Source organism: Rhamphochromis longiceps, linkage group LG3, assembly GCF_057381845.1.
Source record: "Rhamphochromis longiceps isolate RC_006_pf linkage group LG3, R_longiceps_female_GT1.1, whole genome shotgun sequence".
Taxonomy (NCBI): Eukaryota; Metazoa; Chordata; class Actinopteri; order Cichliformes; family Cichlidae; genus Rhamphochromis; species Rhamphochromis longiceps.
The window spans coordinates 41,155,960-41,169,359 of NC_140559.1; the positions used below are offsets into that span (position 1 = coordinate 41,155,960).

The following is a 13,400-nucleotide window of genomic DNA, read 5'->3' on the forward strand; positions in this document are numbered from 1 at the left end:
AATTATTTTTTTCAGCGGATTTATTTCTCACTGTGTTGTGCTGTTTATTTTACCCGAGGAAACTATTTTATTGTGCAGCTTGAATTATTGAAATTCGAATATTTAAATTTCTCGTTCTTTTTGATTAAGGACCACAGGGGGAATAAAGACAGTTTTTTTCTGTTTTCTTTAGACTATTCTCGTCTTATTTTTACCACCTGCCTTGCACCTCTTTCATCCTGAAACAATATGTTTGGTCTAATAAAGAGGAGGAACTTAATGAGTGTGCTGAGCTGCCCAGGCAGGCAAGTAAAAGCCTCCGTGAAGTGCTAACGATGTTTCTTCCGGAGGCTGCCGGTGTCAGGTTAGAGGCGGGCTCTTACACACTTTGACTCCTTTTACCTGTGTGTTTGGGTTTTTAATCATGAGGTCTGCTTACCTGTGTGTGTGCATGTGCCTTATTTATTCGCAGCAGCATCTGTGCGCTGGTGTGTGCATTACGTGGAGTTACAATGCACAGGGCTGCCCGCCCCTTGGGGATTCTGGTGTGGACCCTTAATTAATCCGTTTTCTGGCCGGAGGGCCTCTGTTATAATAATAATAATAATAATAATAATAATAATAATAATAATAATAATAATAATGGATACTTTATTGATCCCCATGGGGAAATTACTTGTTTTTCTCTGCATTTGACCCATTCACTCAGTGAAGCAGTGGGCAGCCCACTAAGCAGGCGCCCGGGGAGCAGTGTGTAGGGACGGTACCTTGCTCAGGGGTACCTCAGGGTAGCCGTTAAGTGGATTCGAACCATTATTAGGCTTTTACAGAGAAGCTGGCTGAGTCCTAACAGCACGATCTCCAAGAGCACAACACTCACACAGCTGTGCTTCCAGCAATGTGAGGACAGTTCACATAATGAAATGTTTTCCATAACTTCTAACAAATACCCTTAAAGAGTGATAAATCAGTTCAAGTTTAAACAAAGTGGATTAGCAGCAAAGCGTCAGCTGCCCATCCTTTCATATGATCAGCTTGCATATGTAACAAAACTTATGCTTAAACCTATGGCTGTAAAAATGTATATGGATGGACCTGCGGGCTGTCTTTCAACCTGGTGCCACCACCTTAGGTTATCACTCAACATAACATTTTGAAATCGCTGACTTTCAAGTTAGTTCATAATTAGAGATGGCACGATACCACTTTTTTTTTATGTCCGATACCGATATCATAAATTTGGATATCGGCCGATACCGATATGAATCCGATATAGTGTGTTTTTTAATTAAAACTGTTTTTTTAATATCTTGCTGCATTTTGTATAAGTTCAAATTCAAGTTTAAAAAAACAAACAAACACTAAAGCTATTCTGTTATACCTGTATGCAAAAATATACTGCACCCAAAATATTTCATAGTTCAGCAATACTGATCAATCTAATGAACTTAAACCTGCTCCATCCTTCTTATTCTGGTATTTTAAAGAGTAAGCAACCTAATTAATAGGGCTGCAAGCTCCCAGCCAAAAAAAAAAAAAAAAATAGGGAACCATCAGCCACCAGCACAGATGGTACCTTCACAAAGGAAAAAGTACTATAGCTTACTAGGGTATATTAGACTTAACAGTTACTATATACAGTAATGGACTTCTATACTTTTTACATCAGATTAAAATTTGGGTGTAAGATTCAGATAATTATTTATTAAAAGCTAGACCTTTTAAATGAGAATAAGAAAGAAAAGTATGTCTTTGTGCCCTCTTTCCCTGTTCATGCCCTATCGGCCCCCCTGGCTAAACTTTGCTAGATCCGCCCCTGCACAGTTACCAGCGTCAGCTACGCAGAAAATGATCCTGGTGTAGAAAGTAATATTAAATAAATTCTAACAACAGCTTATCAAGCTTAAACGTGCACTGAAAAAAAGGCCATGTTGGATTTACTTGATTCAATAGTGGACATTGGTTGCACACAAATGTTTTGCTTTGGCAGAAACTTAAACAACTGAGTTAAATCAACACAACTTTTTCATATTCAGTAAACCTGTGCATTTTGTGTTCATAAAACGCGATTGAAACATGTTCAGATGAAGTAAATTGAGCTCTTGGAATATTTTAATCCTTCACAATTTTGTCATTTTATTTCAACACTATTCAATAACTTTTACCCCAGTACTACTTGGTCACTTAAATACTACATGCTGTCTTCATATTACATAATGTTCAACAAAGTCTAGATCCTGGTTACCATAAAAATTCAATGGGTCTTCAACAACTACCATCCTTCTATCTTTATCCTGGTTGCAGGAGGGCTGGGAAATAACCCTGAAGTGATAGGTTACAAGGCAGGGTACACCCTGGATAGCTGACCAGTCTATCACATAGAAACAAACAACCATTTACACTCACAGGTAATTTAGAATCACCAGTTAACCCTAACTCTAATAACTGCATGACTTTAAACCAGAATACCCAGAGAGAAACCTGCAAACTAGCCAGAATGTGGATTTGAACACAGGACCTTCTTACTGTGAAGCAACAGCACTAACCACCATGCCAACAATCTAGGAAATGTGATTTCCTGTATTTGATGCAGAATTGTTTTGTTTTTGTAATAATACACAATAAATAGCAGCATGCACGTGGTGTGTGTGTGCGTGTAGTTGTCTGCCTCTTATAACTCCAGTGATTTTCCTGCAGTTTGAAATCTTGTGCGATCTTGTGAATTTCATGAGTTCAGCAACTAACCACTCTTACTAGATTGTATCAGGTCGTCTCAATAAGAACAAATTAAGTTGTTGAATTTCGTACAGATTCTTCATGATTTAATTAAGTTCATAGAAACATGAAATTATTGTGTTCAAATTACAAGTTAGACTTTTTTAATGTAACAACCACACAATTTACTTTTTTTGGTATACTAAAAAAAGTAGAGGTGGCTGCTCGACTTGACTGAGATGGATGCCTTCCTGAAACCACGATCTAAAGAGCGCGAGTCTGAAACCCGTGCAGTGTCGTGGGATTTAACATTGATATAATATTGACTTACTTCACTTGAACATGATATGAACAATTTAATCTAGCCTCTCTGCATATCATGTAGTTTCTACACTATGTAGTTACACTTAACTTTAAAGCATGAGGCAATTGTGTTAAATACACGCAAGATGCTTACGTAAATCCAAGAGCTGGCCAATCCCTTTTTTTCAGTGTGCTGCTGTTGTTCAGCTGCTGGTTTTCTCTTTCTGGTGCGAAGTGGGCCAAAAACAAACAAGAGAGACAGACTCGCGACAGAAAAGCCGATCAGCTGATCATTGATCAGTTTCATGATTGAAGTAGCAGCAGGAGAGGGAGAGAGAGAGAAGAGGCAGTCGCTCGGTTGTTAAGCTTAACACGGGAATGCTTTACAAACATTCAGAGATGTACTTACACACCTGCTTTACTTCTCTGGGATAACTTTGTCGGAGATGAAATGACAGTTTGGTAGTGAGGCCACAAATGCTGAACCAGACAGCAGGTCTCACACGCCACAGCCGCTCTATCACGTGATGCATACTGCTCCGACGCGCTAGGGTTATGAGCCGAGTTACGCCATGTCGCAAGTTTTGTGAGGTGCTGTCGTGATATTTAATGGATCGGATTACATTTTTTATTTCTCTCCGATATCCGATCCAGTAATTTAGATCAGTATCTATGAGGCGCCTTGAGGCGACTTTTATTGTGATTTGGCGCTATATAAATAAAATTGAATTGAATTGAGTATCGGACCGATACTTAATATCAGATCGGTCCATCTCTATTCATAATACCATATTTCAGTTAGCCCGATGACTGTTTACATGCTGAGTGATTTTTTTGATGACAGACTGCATATGTTGTGTTACTGGATCTCATCTTACCCAGTTTGTATAATAAGGAATTAACAAACAAAAATCACACTTGATGTTTGTCTTCTTTGACTTCTAAAACTCAACCTTTCCTCAAAAGTTAAGCTTTAGTCCTGCTTCAACTCTTTCCCCCATAAAGATAAGAAGATAAGAAGATCTGGCGACCTTTACACCTCAGTATATATCAATAATAGACGTCTAACTATTCGATCCGATCACCAACAGAAAAGTTTATTCATTTTTTCCGAGGGTAGCTGCTCAGGCTCTCTAACTTCTGTGGCACACCTGCTCATTTTATTTTGCAAGCAGGTTTCAATATGACCAAAGACAGCCTGAGTGTTTGCAGGCTGTCAGTCTGGGGCCACCCCCTACACCTGTGTTCTCACAAACAGTTCAAGTTAGAAAAACGAAAACTTTCCTTTAAGCGTCGCCATCAGCTGCACACCCCATATTTTACCACCTTGCCCCACTGAAAATATCAGCACTACATTACTGTGACACTATGTGATACACATACACTCAAAAAAATGAAACGTTGGCTTTAATTAAAATTATTTTGTCAACAGGTTCCATGAAATTGCATTATGTTAGTTTAAAGCAAAAATCTTTAGTTCATCTAATTAAAAAAAAACTACTTAAGATTAACAAGACATATTTAAGACTAACTAAATCAAGTTATGTTGTATGAACATAGATTATATATTTACAGGTTAGATAGTTTAGATTAGTTACTTCAACACATTTCTTATTTGTGGCAGTAAAATGTTAAATTTAAGTTAGATTAATTCAAATATTATATTTTCAGCCACCTTGTGCTTTACTAATTAGTTTTACATAAATCTATTTTGTCAACAGGTTTCACACAAATGAATTAAGTACATCCAACTTATTTTTTAAAATTTCTTTTATTGCCAACACATTCAGTGAGCATTTGTGTAAAACCGGTCCGAAACAAAACACGACAGCTCATTAGGGTTAGTAATTAACAGTATGTAGACAGATGCAACATCAAGACTTTAAATTAAATGTCTGTATCTGCCAGAAATAGAAGAAAAAACAAACAAACATTGAAGACCACATAACACATTGATAAGATGACACTTGAGTTATGCACATGTGATGCTAGTAAGGTCTGTGGAGTGTTTTTTCTTTTAGTGTCTAAAATGGATAGCAAAGTTGCTATTTGCAATGATTGCTTAGGGTCAGTCCAGTAACACAACGCCAATGAAGTGCTTTCCTTTAACAATGCAAAGTGAAGTGTCCACCTCAACAGCCACAATTTAAAAAAAAAATTAATGTAATAATAATAATAATAATAATAATAATAATAATAAATAGTCCACTGATATTAGCAATCAAAGAAATTATATCACTATCCCAAATAAAACTTTAATAAAACATGCCAACATTATGGTCTAACAATAAAACAGCTTGTCAGCGTTCAGTTTTTTTGCAACAGCACAGCAGTAACTATTTAACACTCGCCACTGTCAACATTTATTTTACCAGTGTTTGGGCAAAAAAACTCGAGTTGTAAACATTTTAACATGGAAACAATTGTTTGCCTTTAAAAGTCCGCAAAATATACATTCATCCTGCATTCCTAACTTACCCTTATTCTTAGTATGTATTGCAATTACCTTTACAATGCACACAATGTAACACAAACTGAATATGAACATATTTCCACCTCATAACAATATGCCTTGAACGCTAATATACACACCACCCTTCAACATTTCTGGTGCAGTATCATCTCTCAATTAAATCTTTTAAATCTCAATACTTTTGATTGTCTCTTACTGACCCCCCACAAGAGTAAAATCTCTCAAATTGTAGTAGTTTACAAACTTTTCAAAATGTTCTAAATTTCTCTTAAATGTAATTTTCCCGTTATCTGTCATTTACAAATTACCATTTTATTCCCATTCAGCCTCCGAAAAACTTCTGTCCATCTGACAGAACATTCATCATCCAAATTAAGGGTTGGCTTATTCATTCAGTTTATTCTTGAGCAACTGTACCTTGGTCAAGAGTCTGCTGACGTACAGATGAAGGAAGAGCTTCTGAAGTACTTCAAAGAAAGCTTTCAGTCTCGAGGTTAACTGAGATTCAGTGCATATATCCCACCCATTAAGAGTGCACATGCAGAGGCCAGGTCTTCCAGGTCATGCAGGACACATGGTAGATGGTTATACCCACATCGGCTGGAGGAGTGCTGGAATCAGCTCTTTCGATGGTAAAGATAGCATGGGTAATTTGTTCCAGCTCCCTCTGAACAGCTGTAGCTTAGACACAAAAACATAGAAAAATGGCGTCCAGTTTTTAAAAAAAAAAGAAAAAAGAAAAAAAAAAGGGCCAAAGCTACCCTTTAATGAAGTAAACACAATATTAGGAACATGCACCCCAGTGTGCCACTATTTTAGACTACAGATTCAACAATAAATATACATAGTTTGGATATACAAGAAGATTCCCCAAAACATTTAAACAGGTTCCATGCAAATTACAACAACAACAACATTAGAACATGCAACAACATTAGTTATTCAAAATTTGGTTTAATACAAATAAAAAACTAAACTAAAATTACCAACCAATTATTCTTTGAAGAGGATGCTTGGGTCTTCATTCAGGTAAAAAGGTAGTGCCCTGAGGACACACTCCCTCCCCTTTTCAATAGTTTCCTTCTGTAGAGAGTGGCAGGGATACAGGAAGAGAAAAGAGAAGTACTTTAGGATGACACAAACTCACATTATACGCAAAATGAATGACATATCCACTGCACAGATAGTAAGCATGGCACAGGAAGACTGTAAATAGAGGTGTGAAAGCAGTAAAATGGATATGCACACATGCATGCCTGCGAACACAAACTGTGCGCCTATAAGTAAAACAATGTGTGTTTGAACAGTTACACCTTACTGAGCTATCAGTTTGTATTTGTTTATAGTTATTTCTATAGATTAAAACAAAAACACTTGTCACCAAGTGTTTTTGTTTTAATCTATTAATGTCTACATACATACATAACAGGTCTCATATAGTTAAAAAAGAAGTTGACCAGCTGCAGGCTCAGCAGCACTTTCAGATAAGAAGAATATGAAAAATTGTTTGGTTCTTAAGGTTGACTGATCTTAATACCTTTAACCAGCTGGTTTGCCAACATCCAACTTTATTTTTCATTATTTTTTTATCCTTCTGTAAATATTGAAGAGTTATCATGTCACTGCATTATGATTAGATTTGAATATATATATTTTTTAAATTCAGATGAATCACAAAAACAGCTGTTTTTTTTTACAGATGTGTGCTCCTCACAGCGCAGCCACTACAAACGGGATTTATAGAATATGATTCTGGACATAAAACAGAACATAAAGCATTTAAAATGAGCTCAGTCTTTAACATTTGCAGCAGTAAAATTAATCAAGAAAGCATTTTTCTGCAGAATAATAATTTTTACTTTGGTTATTTTATGAACACAATTTTTCAGAAATCCAGTTTTATGTGTACTGAGGTGGGTTTATTGTTTAGTTTCATAAAGGAACAGTTTGAAAAATCCACCACTAATAATAATAACTAGTTTTTGTTAATATAGTTTTTAATTGACTAAAGAAGTAATACCATCTTATTATTCTTCAGCAGGAAGGAGTGCAGACATGCAGCACAAATAGTGTGTTTTATTGTGATTTTGTTTGGTGTATGTGTGTTTTGGGGGCAGTCATGCAATTCGATTAGGAGCATGGTATCAGATACCTGAACCGTTCATATGATCGAGCTTGCAAATACAGCTTAACTTATTTGAAAGCAAACATTAAAAAAATAAATGTATAGGACAGCCTGAGGGTTTACAGGCTGTCAGTCTGGGGCCACCCCTACACCTGTGCTATAGGTTCTCACAAACAGTTCAAGTTAGTTTCAGTCTGCCTGACAAGTTGCTTCGTTTATGCCCTGAGGCTCACGAGACTGCTTTTGTCATGTGAATGGATCTCGTGTGACACAATCTTTATAATAAGGTATAGAAAAACGAAAACCTTCCTTTAAGCAGCTGCACACATGTTTTACCACCTTGCCCCACTGAAAATGTCAGCACCACATTACTGTGACACTTCGTGTTCGTCTTCTCTGACTTCTGAAACTCAAACTCCAGTCAAAAGTCAGACTTTTGTCCTCAGCTTCTGAAAATATCCTCTGCAAGAGCACAGACACACAAATACAGGAAGACTGTAAATACAGGTGTGTAAGCAAAATGGATATGCACACATGCACAAACTGTGCACAGCTAATAACCTCAAAAACGAATGCAAACACACTTTGTCAGCAGCTTTCAGTGGAACGTTTTCTGTCCCTGGTCTGTACAAAAATATTAAAGTAAAAAACCCCAATATGTCATTCTAACAATAACACCTGTGTTACAGTAAAACAGTATCTTATCTGAGCAGTGAGCCCTTTTGCTTCATTTCTGTTCAAGTTTCATGTCTTTTTTGTGTATTTCCTGGTTTATGTGCTTGATCAGATCATTACTTCAGTTTTAAGGTTGAAACCTTTTGGAAGTAAACCTATGGTGGTTAGAGCTGCAGTGTATTTTTAGTTTCCTGTGTTTCAGTTTCGACTGCTTCCCTCGCGTTCCCTTGTATCTTGTCAGCGTTTGTCTCGTTAGGCGTGTTAGGCTCGATGTCATGCTATTTTGGACACTTCCCTTGGACAAAGACACTTGGAAAAAGTCTCTGTTTGGGATCCCTGTGCTTCTGTTTAAGAGTTTGGATTTTGCCCCCTGTGTTTATGGACTTATTCACTCAACCTAATTCATTTTCCAGTTACTGGTTTGTCTGTGAGTCCTGGGTCCATTTTTTTTCATGACACTTGCTTCATGACAGTTATTGCTGTTAGCTTCCTTATGGCTAAGACCAGAGTCATTACTCAGTTGCTGCTGGTAACACTAGTGACGTTCATTTACAGTTCTTTTACATAAAAACTGAATATTTTACGCAAATCCTCACGTGCATCATTATAAATGGCAGGTACATTTACATTGAGTGCCATATATGTCCCCTGATGGTTCATTGAGTCGCTGGTGTTACCATGTGTTTGTTTTTTTGTTACATCAAATAAAGTGTGTCATTCGATAGTTATTTTACATACATTCAATTTTGTTACACCTAAAGGTGAAGGATTACATCGCTAAACTTCTTTCAATTTTCTTCGAATATTTTCATTGTTAGAGCAAATAAATGGTTGTGGAAATTCAATAAAATATAATATCAGTATTTCTGTAGAATGACTCAACACCCTGCTTTTCTTTTACTTGTCCTGTAACACACATCAGTTCAGCCACCTGACTGCCGCAGAGTCGGGGTGTTTGGTTGAGATGCTCGAGCGATGTGTGAAATCTGATTACGGTCTTACACAGCTTCTCTCAGCGGCGGGAGGGCGATCTCTGTTACTGCCGCCTCGCCTGTCCCGTCTGGCCTCCCTCCTCCTGATATTCCTCTTCCTCTCTGTGGGACTCTGTCTGCATCACTACTCTGTATAATGGCAGTGTCTGGCCCAGCGGTTAGAGCCTCACATGTTTTTTTTTTTTCTTGCAAGAGCTGATGCAATCTGTTCAGGTGCTGTGGAAATAAAACTTCAAAGAAAAAGGTGAAAGTTTTTTTATGTTCGTGTGGATATTGTTTTTTCACTGGAGCAACAATTTGAAGGAAAAGAATCTAATTCAGGTGTCAGTACCTCAAATATTACAGGGGTCTTTTGAGGCTAATACTTATGCACTGATGCTACGCAGTGGCACAGGGAGGACAGAAAGTACACAACAACGAGGACATACATTTTGGTTTTAAATATGAAAGAAGCATATTTTAAGAATTGTCACTTGTGTTTGATGCGCTTTGATCTTATTTGGCAGTTGTAGCAAATTTTGGAAAAAAGCTATGCTAGCTAATTATGGCTTCGATCATAGCAACCGTTTGGCAACCACCGACTGATTGTAAGTGCTTGCTGGAGGTTTGTTGGAAAAATTGGTGTGGCTTTGGTCCAAACAGATGCAAAGCCTTGGTCACCTGAAGCTTATGTGAAAGACGCCAACTTGTCTGCAGAGAAGAGATAATGCAAGTTAGACCCCTTGAATTAAAGCTGAAAGTCCGCTCTTTAATCACATATTGATTGCTTGATTTAAAACCCACTGTGGTGGTGTACAAACAAAATTACAGAATACATTATTGCCCAAATACCAATAACACCAAGTCCAAATCCTACGACACGGCTCGCCTTATCAAGGTGGAATCACACAGAGCTTGTCCTCAATTTTTAAAGTTGCAATCCTACCAATTCTTGTAAACGCTGTCTCCCAGTGCAAATTTGTGACGATTCACATTTGCGTTTGAATTTTGTGCTCCCCTGAAACTTAAATTTGCATTTGGTGTGAACAGACCATTGCAGCTACTGTACATGTGAGCTACTTCAACAGGAAAGGAAAACCCAAAGCACAACCCTGAGAATAATGGAACAGGAAAGTACTGACATTTTTTATGTAATCATTCATGACCTGAACAGCATGAGTTTATTAGGCCCTGACTGTACTGCTATTGTTTCCCTCTTCCTTCGTTTCGCTGAAAGTGGGAAGACAGACCAAGCGTTCATCTCACGAGATAGCTCCTCTGCTTTCCCGTGAAACTGGGAGGACAAAGTCAAACCACAAGGACTTTGTTCGACTCGTACTTTTATCCTCCTCCATCAGCCCTGCAACTTGCCTTTGTCTTTTCAATGACTTTGTGTTTGCATATTTTCTCTCCGCTCAACACTTTTTCTCCATTTGGATCTCATCTGTGTGATCATCTGCGTGCTGAATATCTCGGCTTTTTCTCCTGTTTTGTTTCTGCCATCGTTGCCTTTATGTTCGCCTGTGGCGATGCACTAATAAAAAGACTCACCTCGGCACGGTATGACAAAGGACACTTGCATTTCTATATCAGTATTAGCTAAGAAGCCTGGGTCAGTTGTTCTTCCCCCTCTGTTCAAAAAAAATAAGAAGGGTTTTTTTTTTTTATTATGTTGCCTCGCTTGTTTCCCCCCCCTACGGTACATTCTTGCTTCTCTCCACACCAAAGTTTTGCCGCAGGCGGCGTGCCATCTGCTTTTGACATTTTCAGAATAAGGAAAGCTTGTGGGAACAGCCTGTTTATTGTTCCATTGTGGTTAATTATTCAAACAGCAGCTCTCGGTTCAGAGCGGCCGGTTATCTGCAGGCACTGCCCCGTGCGAAGCTGGACTGACACTCTGTGCAGAATTCAAAATTTGGAATTCATCATTCCGATGCTGCTTTACTCCAGTCTGGAGGTGACAGTTGGAGCTGAGAGTAGAATAAGACTCCCTATTGTTGGTCCGGCAATTAGTCAGAAGTGCAGAAATAAGAGTGTAAATGACAACAATAGGTCATCAGTCAAAATCACAGCAGAGCACCTCCGTGGCACGCTGCCCATTATGGGCACATGTTATGATCCAGCAGCAAGTGATCTGAAATGAGTTATTGCACTTTTTGCAATTTTTCACATCAAAGTTTGTTTGTTTATCATTGTCGGGCAGGGTTTGCTTCATATCCAAAAACTGTGATGTGAAAGTCTTACGAGGCTCCAGAAGGAACTATTAAATTGGGTGTGTTAATTTGTATAACCAAATGCAGGACGCAGGGCACAGGAATGAAACATTAATGACTTTTTTAATGGTGATAACTTATAAACTACAAAGTCGAGCGATAAACAGAGGGAAAAATCAACGAATACAAAAACTTCAGCACAAGGAATCCAGCGTAAGAAAAAACAAAGAGTACTAATATAGGGTATACTCCTCTATGAGGACACCATGCAGATTACAACATAAAGGAAGACGGAGACAATATATATGTGACCTATAAGGGTGAGAGTTAACAGGTGGGGAGTTAACACAGCTAAAGACAATAAAAAGAAGTCTGCAAAAGTTAAAATTCAATTTAAGAAGATAAAGGAGCTTATACAAAGCATCAGAAGAATATTAAAGAATTTTAAAAAACAATACTTAACAAAGACAAATGCTACATTTCAAAGGATATAATAGTAAATCATATTTTAATGTAAATCTATCCATCGATCCATTTTCTTCATTTCTGTTTCTGGTTGAGGGGTTGGGTTGGTGGAGCCTATCCCAGCTGTCATAGGGCAAGAGGCAATGCACAGGATGTCTCAGTGCTAACCACAGAGCTCCTTTGACACAGAGTGACACACAACCATTCGCACTCACATTCACACCCATGAGCATTTTAGATTCCCCTGTTAGTCGAACCATACTAGGCGCATGTACTTGGACTGCTGGAGTAAGCTGGAGTTTCTGTTGAGGACCCACGCAGATCAAATGTAAGTAATTTCTCAAAACCAAAAAAGGATTAGATTTCCAGAACGTAAAAATCCTGGGTCTGAGAACACTCAGTTTGAAAGTAAGCAGGTGAAGTGGTTTACCTGTGTAACCTGCTCCTTATCTCTGCTTCAGGGTAGTGGCTCCAAGCAGAAGTAGCTTGTATCACACAGACAGGGCGGTGTTGAGTTAACTTGTGTGTCAGGCAGATGTCAGACTTCGACGACAGAATGTGTGGTATAAAAATTTTTCTGCTCTGCTAATTTTGATCCTTTACGATAATGTTGAATGTGAACCACCTTTAGTCATTTGGAAAAAAGGAATTAAATATATTTATACTTTCCTAAGCAATATGATGCCTCATAGAGTTGGAAGAACTCCATAGAAGACTTTCTATCCTGTTTACATCTATCCTGTTTACATCTATCCTGTTTACATCTATCCTGTTTACATCTATCCTGTCAGTGCGCCCCAGGGTGGCTGTGGCTACAATGTAGCTTGCCATCACCAGTGTGTGAATGTGTGTGTGAATGGGTGGATGACTGCATGTGTAAAGCGCTTTGGGGTCCTTAGGGACTAGTAAACCACTATACAAATAAAGGCCATTTACCATTTAGACCTCTATTACATTATTATGCACACATCAGTTATCTCTACTGTACTCCCACACACACACACACACACACACACACACACACACACACACACACACACACACACACACACACACACACACACACAAAAAGAAGAAAAACGAGCAAACAAAAAAAACGCTATCTACAGATTGTGGAACAATTTGAAATCACTGTCTGCAGGTTAAAGCTCTATCATGTAGAGAGACGTCATACGGGCAGACGATCCAGAGACACTTGTGTCTTTTCTGAGCAAAAAATCCTTTAAAATGTATGGAAACAAAGTGCAAAACTGTTCAGTGGTCAGACCAATCAAAATTTTAAATGCGTTTGGGAAAAAATGGATTCAGTGTCATCCAGACTCTTTTTTACAAAAAGAGGAGGGGGATGCTACGCAGTGGTAAATGTGTTGCTGCCATCACATTCAAAATTAGCTAAAGGTTTTCCTTAGGTGGTGCGTTTTCTCAGTTTATTGTGTTTCATATGTTCGGTGGTGAACAAAAGAGATTTGCAAATCATTGTT

At 38.2% G+C, this 13,400-nt stretch overlaps 1 protein-coding gene across 2 annotated transcripts in view; it reads left to right on the top strand.

Moving 5' to 3' along the window:
• Nucleotides 1–13,400, top strand: part of gal3st3 (galactose-3-O-sulfotransferase 3) — a 54,049-nt gene that overhangs the window by 7,901 nt on the left and 32,748 nt on the right. The window contains exon 1 of one of the 2 annotated variants that reach the window (XM_085397824.1): nucleotides 11,948–12,247. The exons of the other annotated variant lie outside the window; for it this stretch is intronic. The gene's annotated coding sequence lies outside the window, so the exon portion shown is untranslated. Of the gene's footprint in view, nucleotides 1–11,947; nucleotides 12,248–13,400 lie in introns of those variants that run through there. 2 annotated transcript variants of the gene reach the window in all.